Genomic DNA, 16,286 nt, shown 5'->3' on the forward strand with positions numbered 1-16,286 from the left:
TTTCTACGAACTTCAACCTCATCATCTTCCCGGCAATGCCGTTTTTTATCTTTCTTGCTTTGCCACCTTCATGGAGGCTTATATCGGCATTCATCCCCTTCGTGAGACGTTTGCCCGTTTCTTCGCTCTGCGGATCAATTCCGTTCAGGGCAAGGAAATCCCTGCGCCTAAGCCCCCCGTTCAATGCGGGTCCTGCATCATCGGCTCCCGCCAAGGGAGCCCTTTCTTCAAATTTTCCGGTCTCGAGTCATGCCGGTTATGGCAGGGGACCTTCTTTTATGTTAAGAATAACGGCGCTGCGGATTTCATTGATCTGTCGCCCTTCAATCCGGCGCCGCCCAGCAAAGCCAACTGGAGCTACAACCCGAAGTCGGATCACATGGAAACCAACCGGGTGGTACGCTTCATGGCGAACCTGATGAAGGAGACTAACATCTGCTCCGACGATATCGTCCGCACCTTCATCTCGCGCCGGGTGCTTCCTCTCAAGCGCCGGCAGCACAAGATGAGCGAGATGTATGGCCCTGGTGATCCCACCAAGATTACCGTCCTTCCTCTCAGCAAAAAGGATGTCGTCCGCAAGGCTAAGCAGATCTGCCAGACTGCTATGCCGGATGATTGGGAATGGGGCCTTCTGCCTCTCAGCACTACTAACCCTCCGACCCAAGAAGTAAGAGATTACGCAACTAGGGTCGGTTTACCGGTAACGTTCATACTGTTGTTAACCTTCTTTTTATTTGTTTCAGGCCAAGGACCGCTTCCCCTCTATTTACGCAGAGCGACGAGGCCCCTGCGCGAAGCGTGCCCTAGATTCTGTTGATCCGGATCCTTTCATCCGTTGGCAGGACTTGAAGATGGGCAAGACCAAAGCTTCGCGCCTCGGCCCGTCCGTGCCGGATCCAACCGGTTCCGCGGACGACCTGACCTTGCTCGAGGTGGTTTTCTTTTTCGATTTCTTATACTTTTTCATTATTGCTCTTTTGTAGATGCTCTCTTAGCTATTTCGAACCCGCAGATTCACGAGCACACGCCGCCCCTGCGAGCCGAGGCCGGTCAGGAGTTCGTGGACAAGCTCATGGCCCAGGGCCAGAAGAACAAGGTGCCGGCATCTGACGCCGGTTCCAGCGAGGCCCCTCCCTCGAAGCGCTTCCGGACGGAGCCTTTGGGGCAGAAGGAAGTAGGTATGAGGCGCTACAAGCGCAAGCAGATGCCGACCTCCTCTGGGTAAGCTCCCGTTTCCTTGCTTGTTTCTTTTTACTAAGTTCTTTTTTCGGTTTCTTTTTTCCAACTCTCTCCTTTTCTTTTACTCAGCCCTGCGCTCAAGCTTGGCTCAAGGCCTGGGGGCTCTGAAGGTACCGCGAGGACCTCAACTCCTCCTCCTCACTCAAGCCCGGCGCCATCTGGTGCCGGCAACATCTCTGCCTCCCCTCTGGGGGGCACTCCAAGTTCGGGGCGCGCGACCCCTACACTGCCAGAACACCGCGCGGAGGAGGACTTTGTCTCCCCTCCTGAAAACCAAGACACCGGCGCCAGCAACATCGGCGCCGAAGAAGAAGCTGCCGGGCGGGCAGAACCTCTGGTTGCTCCCGCCCTTGAAAAGAAGAAGAAGACTCCCGCGCCGGGAACTTCCGTGCCGGGAAGTTCCAACTTGGGTGACGCCCCCAGCGCTCCCCCTTCTCCAAGAACCGCTCCAACGCCACCACCGGATGCTCCTCGCACCGAGCCAACCGGCGCCACTCCAACTCCGCCGCCGCCCAAGACCTCGAAGCTCATCAAGGGGAAGCCGACGGCCTCCAGCCCTTGGTGCTGCACGCTTCCCGCGCCGCCACAGCTGCCAGCGAGAAGGCGACCGGCCTGCTTGGCCGGATCACCGAGTTTAAACGCGAAGGCCGGGAGCTGGGGCACCTGCTGCCCTATGCGCAGAAATGGAACGCCGCGGACATGTCACCGGCGACCCGCGGTATGGGCAAGGACAGGCTGCCGGCGCCGGACCCTGTTGGAGACCGGTCCTCCGAGGAGCACTTCATGCGGCTGCGCCGAGCCGTCAAAGAGCTGGACAGCGCGTGGTATGACGCCACGAACAACCTGATGGTAAGTCCCACCAACTCTCTTCAACTTTTACCGGTTTCCCTGCCTCCGGATCTTTTCTATCTCTTTCTTAATTTCATGCCGTTTTTTCTCTCATTTTTACTGAATCTTGTCTATCTTCCCAGTCCCCGAGTTTTGTGTTGAGAGCGTAGCTCTTAGCACGAAACTTAACTTAGAAACGCGCAAAACCGGCATGGCCAGTCCCCGAGTTTCGGGTTAAGATCTTTGGTCTTAGCGCGAAACTTATCTTGGAAGCGCGCGAAACCGGCATAGCCAGTCCCCGAGTTTCGGGTTAAGATCTTTGGTCTTAGCGCGAAACTTTAACTAATCTCTTTTTCTTGAACAGCTCACGGCTGACGCTCGGAAGGTCCTCTTTGAGGAGCTTCTATGGGAGCACCGGGAGCTTGCTGAGGCACATGACAAGTGCCAAGGTAAACTTTTTGTACCTCCGGCATCTTTCTACCGGAAAGCTCTCTTTCTCTTAACACTCATGATTTTTGTTCAACAGTCATCCCGGAAGCTTCTATTGAGGCCCTCAAGGCGCAGCTCGCCACCGCCCAGCGTACGACTTCCTGTTTTCCGGTTGACTTGCTCCTTCTTCATTTTACCGGTGCAACTTTTACTAACATTTTCCTTCCGGGTTCCAGAGGAAAAGGACCAGCTTACCCGGCAGCACCAGGAGGAGCTGAGCGCCCAGAGGACCAGCTACCAGGAGCTCAAGGGTCAGCTCATCCAGCTTGGTCTTGACCATGCCACGGCGGTGAAGGCTGCCGAAGCCGCTGCGGCGACCAAGCTGCATGAAGCGCTGGAGGATGCCGGCAACTCCAATGCGGTGTTGCGAGGCTGAGCCGGAGGAGCTTGCCAAGGCGCGGAAAGCTGCCGAGGACAAGGCCGCGCGGTTGGAGGCGGGGCGGAAGGAGTATGACCAGCTAATCATGCAAACTGATGCACATGCCTTCCGTAAGTTTCTTCCTTTTTCCTTTTCCGGTTTCTGCTTATAAGCTTGTTTCTTCCTGCTGCATCTTCTTAGCCTCTTTCTTTCTTTCTTCGTGTAGGTCTCTTCCCGGACTCCCAGGCGTTTGCCATGAAGAAGGTTGGAGAGCATCGCGTTGGCCAGGCCCATGAGAACCTTGGTGCGCCATGGGACCCCTACGACCATCTGGTTGCACTGAATGCGCGGGTCTCCCATATGCGCGCCATTGATCGGAATCTCTCTGACATTCCTGACGTAGCTACCCAGCTCTTCGGGACTCTCTCGGCTCGGAGAAGTGGTGCCGGACACCTTCTCCTCATCGCCGACCGCCTCAAGGGTGCCGGCCGAAGGATTCGGGAGTGGCAGTGCTCTGCTGCCCGCGCTGGGGCAGACTCTGCGCTCCGCGTCGCCTGCTCCTGGTATCCGGAGCTGGACTTGGACGCCCTCACCGGAGTGCGCTAAAATGCCGAAACCGATTTGGACCCGGTCCTCACCGCTAAACGGCAGGATCGGGCATACCACATCGCGGAGTACGCCGACGCGCGCACCTTCATCGCCGCTCCCTCAGATGTCAAATATTATCTGAGCGACGAGGAGGAAGGTGAAGGCGAGGAGGAGGCCGGAGCCAACGACGAGCCTCTGGATGGTCCTGGTGCTGGCGACGCTCCCCCTGAAGCTCCTGCCGCTTGATTTTCTGACGTTGACTGTCTGCCTGTGAAATGCCTGTTGGTCCTGTTTGACTTGAAACATTGCTGGTTAAATTCTACCCCGGTATGCCGGGGTTCGTGATGTAAAACTTTAAGTTCTCTTTTGGCTGTGGCACAACAGTTTTATGCCGGTATGCTATACCGGTAGTTAATTATCTTATGTTTGCCTTAGCATATTTGCTTATCGTTTTGATTTTATCCTGCACTGTGAAGATTCCGGAATTACTTCGGCATCCAATCCGATGCACCCTTGGTTCTTTTGCTTTGGCTCTGCCTACCCTCTGGGCTTTTTGGCGTGTGAGTCACAAAGTTCTTTTGCCAAGCAAGCATTTTCTTGAACTTGGAAATAACTCGAAATTTTTCACAAAAAACCGGTATAACCGGGGTTAGTTAAACTTTCCGGATTGTTTGTTCCCATCTCCCCTCTTTGTCGTTCGCGTGCTTAGTTCCTACCGGTTTATCTTGCTTGCCATGAAGCCGGGTTTCGGACAGCAGCAGAGTCGAAGACTCCGGTAGGTTTAGCACGTTACTAAACCGGAAAGAAAAAATGTTCTGCAACCAACCGGTAACTGAAAAAATAAACATATTACATGAAATTTTCGGTAGAGGCAGTCCCCGAGATTCAATCGAGGGTGCCGGCATCCTTTATTCATAGCATATAAGGTACAAAAAGGAACTTCTTACAACATAGCCTTATGCATAGAAGGGACGTAAAAGAGCTACATTCCATGGGCGCTTGGTTTCTTCTCCTGACCTGTCCGCCTTTCCTTTCTTAGCTTCCTGCGCGTCAACCAAGTAATAGGCATCATTGTGTAGAGCCTTTCTCACAATGAAAGGTCCTTCCCAAGGGGGAGACAGCTTATGCCGGCCCTCAGTGCGCTGCACTAGGCGCAACACCAGATCTCCTTCCCGGAATGTTCTCGGGTTAACCTTCCGGTTATGATAGCGTCTTAGGTTTTGCTGGTAAATGGCTGTTCTTGCCAGGGCCAGCTCTCTTGCTTCTTCTAGCAAGTCTACATCATTTTCTCTTGCCTCTTTTACCTCTTCTTGGGTATATTGTTGAACTCTTGGTGAGTCATGTATGATATCGGTTGGAATCACGGCTTCAGCCCCATAGACCATGAAAAACGGAGTGTATCCGGTAGACCGGTTTGGAGTCGTTCTTATGTTCCACAACACTGATGGTAGCTCATCGAGCCAACACCCCGGTGTCTTTTCAAGAGGTTCGATTAGCCTAGGCTTGATACCGGAAAGTACCAAGGCGTTTGTTCTTTCCACTTGGCCATTGCCTTGTGGGTGCGCAACAGAGCACAAATCCAACCGGATATTGTTGTCCTCACAAAATCTCTTGAACTCACCTTGAGCAAAGTTTGTGCCATTGTCAGTAATTATGCTATGCGGGTATCCATACCGCAAGATAACATCTTTCAAGAATTTTACGGATGTATGCCCATCACATTTTGCAATGGTCTTTACTTCTAGCCATTTGGTGAACTTATCCACCATCACTAGGATGTGGGTAAAACTGCTTCTCGCTGTTTTGAATGGACCAACCATGTGTTATCACCAGAATTTGACCGAGTCAGAGGTGGGCCGCGATCAAGATGGGCTTGAAGAATATATATGGAAGAATATACGTGAATCGGCCTTATATGCAAAGTTTGGGCTAGTTGGCCCGTGTATCTGTAATCTAGTAGGATACGTGTTGATTAGATAGAGTTTGGCTCGTGCACGGTTGGGATTATTCCCACGGTTAGAAAGTCTACGGACTATAAATATGTATCTAGGGTTTATGAAATAAACAACAATCACGTTCACCACAAACCAATCTAGGCGCATCGCCAACTCCCTTGTCTCGAGGGTTTCTTCCGGTAAGCATCATGTCTGCCTAGATCGCATCTTGCGATCTAGGCAAGCATAAGTTTATTCGCTGTTCATGCGTTGCTCGTACTGAAGCCTTTTTGATGGCGAGCAACGTAGTTATCTTAGATGTGTTAGGGTTAGCATTGTTCATCGTATCATATGCTATCGTCGTGCAACCCTTAGACATCTAGCCGCCCTTACGCCTATCTTAGGTGTAAGGGCGGCACCCCGCTTGATCATTATTTAGTAGATCCGATCCGTTATGGTTGCTCCTTGTTCTTCAAGGATTAGTTTAATATCTGCATAGTTAGGCCTTACAAACGGGTTGAAGGATCCATTGGCGCGTAGGGTGTAGTTTGCTAGCCCTAGACAGGATGTTCCGGGGATCAACCTCGTGTTGGTTTTTAGGCCTTGCCTAGGGTCGGTTTACGAACACCGTGCGTGGCCGCGAGGCTCAATCACGAGTAGGATGTTCCGATTATGTGGTGAAAACCCTAAATCGTAGTAGATCGTTTTAGCTTTATTTTGATCAAGCAGGACCACCATATATTCGTACACCTCGTGCGAATCATGGGTGGATCGGCTCTCTGAGCCGATTCACAGGACAACCTGAGAGCTGATCGAGGCTCATATTTAATGTTTACGTATATGCCATGCAGGAAACTAAGCGAGGCATCTCCATCACCTTCCTGACCATGTATAGGTCAGGTGGCACGCCCTTGCACCAGCATCGGACGTGCGTGCCGAGTCTTTGCGGGCCGTCGCTCGGAGGGACCAGGGCCAGCCGCAGCCTCCGGGAGCCTCCCGGCTCTACCGTGTTGCCCGTCGCCGCTCGCCGGTGGGTTTCCGACCGCAACACATTCTCGGCACGCCCGGTGGGACCGTCTTCGACATCAACCGCATCGCCATCTACATCCGAGATGGCGGACGGCACCCCGACCACGTACGAGGATCTGACCGAGGAGCTCAAGAAGAAGTATGACGAGGTCAAAGCGATCCTCGAAGCCGACCTCATCGGCTCTTTTCACGTAACCCGCTCACATGGCATCGGTGGAAAGGGTTCTCACCCGAAGGCGCGCTCGATGGAGTGGACCTGTCCGCCCCGTCGAAGAACGCACCAGTGTCCCCGCGTCGGAGATTAACTACATGGTGGCTCACTCGCCGCACCGCCATTCCGAGAGCCTCGGTGAACACTTTGGAGCGTGTCGCTCTTTGGGTGATCCAGGAAATCATGAGGCATCGATACTCTCCGTCGAGACCAGCTCTCGGGACTTACCAAGGAGAGATGCCACTCCAGTCCCGTCCACCGCTGCCATTCGCGTTGGCAGCACCAGAAGTGCCGAGTTCACCGGCATACGTCGTCTACAAGATCGGTGGTGACCCTAGTGACTACCAGTTCTTGCATGAGGCGCCGAAGGAGATCCCTCACGGGTACACGTGCACATACGTGCCAGACTGCAGTAACTGGGCACTCACAAACCAGACTGCAACAGCAGGGACCTCTGGAACAACAGGAGGAACTTCGGGAACAGATCTTGAGAAGCAGACGTGGCTAGCTAAGTATGCCACTCCGACAAACCTCCGCAGCTCAGCTCCCGCAGCTTGGCTCGTAGCCGGAAAAGCAAGCATGGCTGGCTAAGTATGCCACTCCGGCGAATCTTCGCAGTTCGACTCCCGCAGCCCAGCACCGCGGATCAAATCAGTACCATCCCGAGAGACCAGCTCGGCATGGTGCCGAAGAGGAGGACAATCGGCTATTCCAAGCCGTACCCCAACGAGTACGAGTTGATCCCGCTACCACCCAAATATCGGCTCCCTGATTTCTCCAAGTTTAATGGATCAGATGGTTCCAGCTCCATCGAGCACGTGAGCCGATATTTGGCACAGCTGGGCACGATCTCAGCAGCAGATGAACTGCGTGTGAGGTTCTTCGCACAGTCCCTCACAGGATCGGCTTTCGGGTGGTACACATCGCTGCCACCAGACTCAATCCGGACGTGGAAGCAGTTGGAAGAGCAGTTCCACATGCAGTATCACTCAGAGGCTTCCGAGGCCGGCATTGCCGATCTAGCACAAGTACGTCAGAAGCGTGGAGAAACTGTGGCAGAATACGTCCAGCGCTTCAGAACTGTTAGGAACCGATGTTATTCGGCTCGTGTGACTGAAAAAGAAGCAGTCGAGTTGGCATGGTGGGCCTTGCATCACCAATCAAGGATATGGCCTCCCAAGCAAACTACCCTTCACCGGCGCACATGGTTCGAAACCGTCGTTATATGAACAGCGCCACCCGTACTTGTACCAGGACAAATTCAAGCGTGCGGTAGTCCCGGTTGAGGCGGATGAAGACGAAGGCTCTGCGGGAGATCAAGAGGTAGCAAGTAGCTGAATGGACTCGGGGGCAACCCCGTGTCCCGCAAATGGGTTAAGCCACCAGGTCCGCCCGCAGGGTTTGATTTTGACGTGACTAAAACTGAGCAAATCTTCGACCTCTTACTCAAGGAGAAGCAACCGAAGATACCCGAAGGCCTCAAAATCCCCACGGTACAGGAGCTGAACGGAAAGCCATACCGCAAATGGCATAACTCGTTCTCCCATACCACCAACGACCGCAGGGTGTGGCGTCGCAGATCCAAATGGCGATAGAACAAGGACGTCTAATTTTCAACCAAGTACGCCATGAAAGTCGACACTCACCCCTTCCCCGCCGTTAACATGGTGGAGTGCACTTACCCCGGAGGGTGCCAGCCAAGTTTCTCGTTCAACATCAACATGGTAGGACTTGGACACCACTCGGTAAGGACGGAGACGAGGGCAGCCGCTCTCGTAGCAAGGACACAGAGGAGGCCGCTCCACGCGATCGGCTCCGTCACGATGGCAAGCGCTACATCACATAGGGAGAAGTGAGGAACGTGAGATATCAGCGACCTCTCTCTGATCACCTCCTCAACAAGTATGTGAGTCAATATGACCAACGCCGACGACCCAACGACGATGATGAAAGGGATCGTCTGGCTAGGGACGCCAGGAGACGTCGTCGGCATGATCGCGACGAGGAGAGATATGAGCGCCACGCCAAGGAAAGGTTAAGGGAGCAAGACGACGAGGATAGGCACTGGGACTGTCCCTTCTTCAGACACTGCTGGGATTCAGGAATGAGCCGATTGCCTACAATCGGCAACCGCCTGTAATGTAGACGAAGAGGAAGGATGCAGCTAACGTGTCCGTGTTCAAACGTCTAGGGCCTCTCCCACCTCGGAACAAGCACGCCGAGTCCCCTCGGGTGGAAGATCTCGAGGATTTGGAAGACGATGATGAAGAAGAAGAAGACAGTACCACCGGCCAAGGTGGTGCCCCGATGGACTCAGCCGTTCCCAAAAGCGTAGGGTTCAGCGGATCGCGTGGCTTGGAGGAAGCCGAAAGGTTATACCCGCACACGCTAAGGAAGGCGCGGCCTGATCCGGCCGCGAAAATTCAGCGAACCCCGGATGAAGAGGGTCGACCACAAAAAATGGAGTGGCGCCCTAAGCAAAGGAAAGCCGATGATGAAACATCGGCTGGCACAAACATGGTGTTCATCCTTCCGACGGAGTTTAGTGCTCCAGGATTAGACGAGGCACCCGTGGCACAACTTGATCGCGGCCCACGGCCGGTTATCTTTGAGAAGCCACGAGAAAGAAGCTACGCACATCCGAAGGCCCCGTACTTGCGAGGTTATATCAATGGGCAGCCCGTCAACAAGATGTCGGTGGACACCGGAGCGGCATCAACATTATGCCATACTCCATGCTTCGTCGGTTGGGACGCTCTAGCTCGGATCTGATCAAGACCAACGTGACACTGAGCGATTTCAACGGCCAAGCGTCTGATGCACAAGGTGTTCTGAACGTGGATCTGACCGTAGGAAGGAAAACCATCCCTACGACGTTCTTTATCGTCGACAGCAAGAGCACCTATGCTGTCCTGCTAGGAAGAGATTGGATCCACGCCAACTGTTGCATTCCATCCACGATGCACCAATGCGTAATACAGTGGGATGGAGATGAGGTAGAGGTCATCCATGCAGATGACTCAGCCGAGATTTCAACGGCTGGCATGAACGCTTGGGAAACAGCAGGCCAAGAGCCACTCTCAGGCATCAATTTGGACGACTGCGAGCGCATCGACGTGACAAAGGATGGGGTTAGGCTGGTCTTATCCACCGGCCTGACCGTGTAGCAAGAACGAACCGATGGGCAAACTTGGCGAGGCCGATCCTTGGGATCGGCCCCAAAGATCTATGGAGGAACATTGCAAAACCTTCATTGAGCGATTCGATCAACGTGGAGGCCGATTCCAAGCAATCGGCCAAAATTATCCTCACCACACATTCCGCCCGTGTTCAACGTCGATCTAATGGGCAGCGGTTTTACGTCGGCCGATGAGAGTCAACATTAGTCCTAACGGAGCCGACGTTCAAATATAGTGCCTTGGCTAACTACAGAGCCGATATCCGCAGTTACCTGGCAGATTCGGCTCGGGGGGCACCTAATCGGATGAACATGTGCGATACATGTGCGGTGAAATATTGGGGGCCGATAGAAAATCGGCCAGTAAAAAAAAAACTTTCTCATGGTATACAGCCGATGCAAGGACATCGACTTTAGAGTTAAGAAACAAAGCCGATGTACAGCCATCGACTCTAGTACAATTACACAGGATCTACCTGCTGCGTGTTCAAGACGCGGATTTTCACCAAGTCCAGTTCATCTGTGAGGCCCTCTGCTTCCTCGAGGGAGTGAACAATGAGAGCTTCTTCAGCTGCAATGAGCCGATTTTGGTGCCCGAATCTTCTCTTCAAGGACTTCCAACCCTTTGCGCCAGTTCAGCAGTACTGTCAGAAGTCAGTTTTGGCATGCAAGGCAGCCTTTTGCTCATTAAGCCGTTGGTGTTTCGTCTACAATATCGGCTTTCAACGGAGGAAGAGGCGATCGATGGGGGCAAGTTCGGCCGGTTCGGCATGGTGGCTGTCTCAGAATTACCTGAGTTCAAAGCCCTTTATCTGATATGTGCATCCTCACCAATATTCTCGCCTTGACTGAGGCTCGGGGGGCAGCTGGCCTGGTAGATGCTCTGTTTTATAAGCCGATTGGGGTGTCATCGGCTGATCCTTCGTCGCAACCTTCTTCAAAAATGGTGAATTCTTGCAGAAGAGGATCATTGGACCTCGGTGGGAGGAGTTTAAGGGCTTTCTTGAAGACTCCACATTATCCACCAGATCTCAAAGTCATCAGTTGAAGAATTGAAGGATGGGTTGTGAAGGACCGATGCGTTGCTATCGGCTCATTAAGCATTGGCTAAGTGGACAAATCGGCAAAATCAGTATGAGGGGAAATCGGCTAAATTAGCTCAAGGGAAATCGGCAAAATCCAATTGGGGGAAATTCTTCATTGATAAGCAGGATTTCTTACATAAAAAGAGCTGATTGCTCTCAAAAGGAAGTACTAGGGGATACATTGCCCCATCTACCACTACTGATCCTATGCTAAGGGTCCTATCTATGGGCCGTCGCTGCCCTCGTTGTCGCCGTCGTCGCCGCTGTCGGCGCTACTCCCGGCGGGCTCCTCGTCACTGCTGTAGCAGCCGCCGATAGGACCCTCGTTGTCCTCGTCCTCTTCGTCAGCGTCGTCATCGTCGCTGTCGAAGTCGCTGAGGTTCCCCGGCCAGGGGCAGAAGCGCTTGGCCGGCGGTTCGTCGGAGGAGGTGTCGTCCTCCTCCTCCTCCTTCTCCTCCTCCTCCTCGGGGGAGGTGAAGTCGTCACAGGAGAAGCGATCGTCATCGCTCTCCTCCTCCGTTTCCCCGTCGGCAAGGAAGCGGAGGTCACTTTCCCCGTCGGTCGAGGACTTGTCGTCCTCAGACCAGACGGAGAAGTCGTGACTAGACTCCTCCCCGGCTTCGATGGCGCGGCGGATGTTGGCCGCGTGGGCCTCCTCCGGGTTCCACTCCGGCGTCGGCTCGCGGGAAGAGGAGGATTGGGTGGAAAGATCCGATGAGGCAGAGGAGGAAGAAGACATGGTGGCACAGGAGGGCTTTTGGAGTGCTAATGCGAAGGGGATGAAGAAGCAAACTGTTTGGAGCGGTTAAATAAAAGGGGATATAGTGGAAATTCAATGCCATAACAGTTTCCGAGGGAGTGGTGCCCAACAAAAAAAAAACTGCCAGGTCACGCGGAGAAGTTGAGAAGGCAAGGCATCATGATGATGAATGCTACGACGGTTTTGCTCTGCCACGACATGACCCGACAAAGAAAAGCAGAGTGATTTTGGAATTATCAATTCCAAAACCAGGGGGGCATGTGTTATCACCAGAATTTGACCGAGTCAGAGGTGGGCCGCGATCAAGATGGGCTTGAAGAATATATATGGAAGAATATACGTGAATCGGCCTTATATGCAAAGTTTGGGCTAGTTGGCCCGTGTATCTGTAATCTAGTAGGATGCGTGTTGATTAGATAGAGTTTGGCTCGTGCACGGTTGGGATTATTCCCACGGTTAGAAAGTCTACGGACTATAAATATGTATCTAGGGTTTATGAAATAAACAACAATCACGTTCACCACAAACCAATCTAGGCGCATCGCCAACTCCCTTGTCTCGAGGGTTTCTTCCGGTAAGCATCATGCTGCCTAGATCGCATCTTGCGATCTAGGCAAGACAAGTTTATTCGCTGTTCATGCGTTGCTCGTATCGAAGCCTTTTTGATGGCGAGCAACGTAGTTATCTTAGATGTGTTAGGGTTAGCATTGTTCATCGTATCATATGCTATCGTCGTGCAACCCTTAGACATCTAGCCGCCCTTACGCCTATCTTAGGTGTAAGGGCGGCACCCCACTTGATCATTATTTAGTAGATCCGATCCGTTATGGTTGCTCCTTGTTCTTCAAGGATTAGTTTAATATCTGCATAGTTAGGCCTTACAAACGGGTTGAAGGATCCAGTGGCGCGTAGGGTGTAGTTTGCTAGCCCTAGACAGGATGTTCCGGGGATCAACCTCGTGTTGGTTTTTAGGCCTTGCCTAGGGTCGGTTTACGAACACCGTGCGTGGCCGCGAGGCTCAATCACGAGTAGGATATTCCGATTATGTGGTGAAAACCCTAAATCGTAGTAGATCGTTTTAGCTTTATTTTGATCAAGCAGGACCACCATATATTCGTACACCTCGTGCGAATCATGGGTGGATCGGCTCTTCGAGCCGATTCACAGGACAACCTGAGAGCCGATCGAGGCTCGTATTTAATGTTTACGTGTATGCCATGCAGGAAACTAAGCGAGGCATCTCCATCACCTTCCTGACCAGGTATAGGTCAGGTGGCACGCCCTTGCACCAGCATCGGACGTGCGTGCCGAGTCTTTGCGGGCCGTCGCTCGGAGGGACCAGGGCCAGCCGCAGTCCTGGGAGCCTCCCGGCTCTACTGTGTTGCCCGTCGCTGCTCGCCGGTGGGTTTCTGACTGCAACACCATGTCAAGACACCAAACAGCAAATGCCCAAGTTAATGGTATTGTTTTTAATCCAGATGCTGGGGTATGAATTTGCTTGGCGTACCTCTGGCACCCATTGCATTTTCGTACTAAATCTTCAGCATCCTCCAAAGCAGTGAGCCAATAGAAACCATGCCGGAATACCTTTGCAACCAGCGCCCTCGATGAAGCATGGTGCCCACATTCTCCTTGGTGAATCTCCACGAGCATTTCTTTTCCCTCTTCCGGTTCCACACATCTTTGAAGGACACCGGTAACACTTCTCTTGTATACCTCACCGTTGATAATGGTGTAAGCTTTGGACCTTCTCTGGATCCTTCTTGATTCATTTTCGTCAGCCGGCAAGATGCCGTTGATCAGGAATTCCTTAATAGGTTTAACCCAGAATGGTGCCTCTCGAACCAGGAACACCGGTACATCTATCTCCATATTATCCACCAACATTGCTTCTTCCGGTATGGACACAGCAGTCCCCGAGTTTGCCGCAGCAGTCCCCGAGTTTACCGGACCAGTCCCCGGGTTTACTTCATCAATATCCATTGGTACAACATGTGATTCCGGTACGAAAATTGATTCCGACACCGGGCTTGGTTTGATCGATGGTTTTCTTAAGTGTGCCAAGGCTATTCCGGGTGGGATTTCTTGCCTGGACGAGCCCAGCTTGGACAAAGCATCCGCGGCTTCATTTTCTGCACGCGGCACATGGTGAAACTCACAACCCTCGAAGAAGCCGGAATTTTTTTGCACGTGAAACCGGTATGAGGCCATGTTGGCATCTTTTGCATCCCAATCGCCGGAACACTGCTGCACCACGAGGTCTGAATCACCATAGCAAATGATCCGGTGTGCACCGATTTCTTTTGCGACTTTGAGTCCATGTATTAGAGCTTCATACTCCGCTACATTGTTCGATGCTCTGAAGTGCACTTGCAAAACATACCGGAGATGATCTCCCTTAGGTGAGGTAAGTACCACACCGGCACCTAGACCCTCCTTGAGCTTGGATCCGTCAAAGTGCATCTTCCAGTATTCTATCTTCTGCTCTAGCGGCTTGTACTGCATTTCCGCCCAATCAACTAGGAAATCAGCTAAAGCTTGCGATTTTATGGCATCTCTTCTTTCGTACTCCGGTACATACGGTGATATTTGGATTGCCCATTTTGCTATTCTGCCGCTAGCATCTTTGTTACACATGATATCGGAAATGGGGGCCTCGCTCACCACTTTCACGGGGTGTTCTTCAAAGTAGTGGTTAAGCTTTGTGGCGGCCATGAACACGCCATAAGTCATTTTTTGGAAGTGAGGGTAGTTTTGTTTCGAGAGGGAGAGCATCTCGCTCAGGTAGTATACCGGTCTTTGCACGGTTTTTCCTTCCTCTTCTCTTTCAACCACAACCACTACGCTCACAACCCGGTTTGTTGCTGCTATGTACAACAACATGGGCTCCCTCTCCAAGGGTGAAGCTAATATAGGCGCGGAGGCCAGCATTGTTTTTAGCTCTTTAAACGCTGCGTCTGCCTGAGGGGTCCAGACGAAAGTGTCGGATTTTTTCATCAAGGCGTAAAGGGGCAGAGCTTTTTCTCCCAGCCTGCTTATGAACCGGCTCAGCGATGCCAAGCTTCCGGTAAACTTTTGCACGTCTTTGAGATCGTGCGGTATGGTCATTCTTTCGATTGCCCGGATTTTTACCAGATTCACCTCTATCCCCCGGCTTGATACGAGGAAGCCAAGCAGCTTGCCGGCTGGGACACCAAAGGTGCATTTTGCCAGATTAAGTTTCATCTGGAACCTTCTTAGGTTATCAAATGTTTGCCGGAGATCGTCTATTAAGGTTTCTTTTTTCTTAGTTTTTATCACGACATCATCTACATAGACTTGCACGTTTTTACCGATTTGATCATACAAACATTTTTGCATACAGCGCTGGTACGTTGCACCAGCGTTGCGCAAACCGAAAGGCATTGTGACATAGCAGTAAGCCCCGTGCGGGGTGATAAACGCAGTCTTTATTTGGTCCTCCTTTTTCAAGGGGATTTGGTGGAAACCGGAATAGGCATCCAGGAAAGACAACAGTTCACATCCAGCGGTGGAATCAATCACTTGATCGATCCGGGGCAACGGGAAAGGATCTTTTGGGCAAGCCTTGTTTAGGTTGGTGTAGTCAATGCACATGCGCCATACCTTTGGAGCTTTTGCTTCAAGGTTCTCTTCTTTCTTCTTCTCGACCATCACCGGATTGGCTAGCCACTCTGTGTGCAGCACTTCCACGATGAAACCGGCAACCAACAAATTTGGTACTTCCTCTCCAATGATTTTTCTTCTGTCTTCAGCAAACCGGCGCAGCGGCTGCCTTACCGGCTTAGCATCTTTTCGGACGTTTAGACAGTGCTCAGCCAGCTCCCTCGGAACACCTACCAAGTCATCAGTAGACCAGGCAAAGATATTCCGATTCTCACGGAGGAAGCCGGTGAGCGCGCTTTCCTATGCCTCAGTGAGGCCGGCACCGATGCGAACAGTGCTCAGGGTGAGCTGGGTCCAGCACGATGTCCTTTGTTTCATTGGTTGGCTTGAATGCCGGTGTGCCCAAATTTCCACTCATTGCCGCTAAACTCAACTGTGAAGATTGAGCCAGCGCAACCGCGGTCTGCATTCTTTTCTTTTCCTCTGCAATCACCAGCGATTCGGCCAGGTTTGATCCGGCGGAAGCGGTTTCCAGTGAGACTTTATAGTTTCCCACCACAGTTAAGGGTCCACGAGGTGCCGGCATCTTCATCTTGAGATAGGCTGTGTGAGTTGATGCCATAAAGGCTGCCAGTGCTGGTCTCCCCAGTAGTGCATGGTAAGGACTATCCAGATCCACCACCTCAAAGAGAAGGTTTTCCACCCGGCAATTATCACGTCCACCGAATGAAACATCCACCTGGACTTTCCCCATGGGCGAGCAAGACAGCCCCGGAACGATTCCATGGAAAGTTGTGTGCGTTGGCTGCAGCATGTTCTCAGTTATCCCAAGTGTGCGCATGGTGTGCCGGTACATAATGTTTATGCTGCTCCCATTGTCTATCAGCACTTTGCTGAATTTGACTCGAGCGTTTGGCCCATGCATGATTGGGTCCACAACCAGAGCGTAACCACCCAGAT

This window comes from Lolium rigidum, chromosome 1 (genome assembly GCF_022539505.1).
Source record: "Lolium rigidum isolate FL_2022 chromosome 1, APGP_CSIRO_Lrig_0.1, whole genome shotgun sequence".
In the NCBI taxonomy this organism is placed as follows: domain Eukaryota; kingdom Viridiplantae; phylum Streptophyta; class Magnoliopsida; order Poales; family Poaceae; genus Lolium; species Lolium rigidum.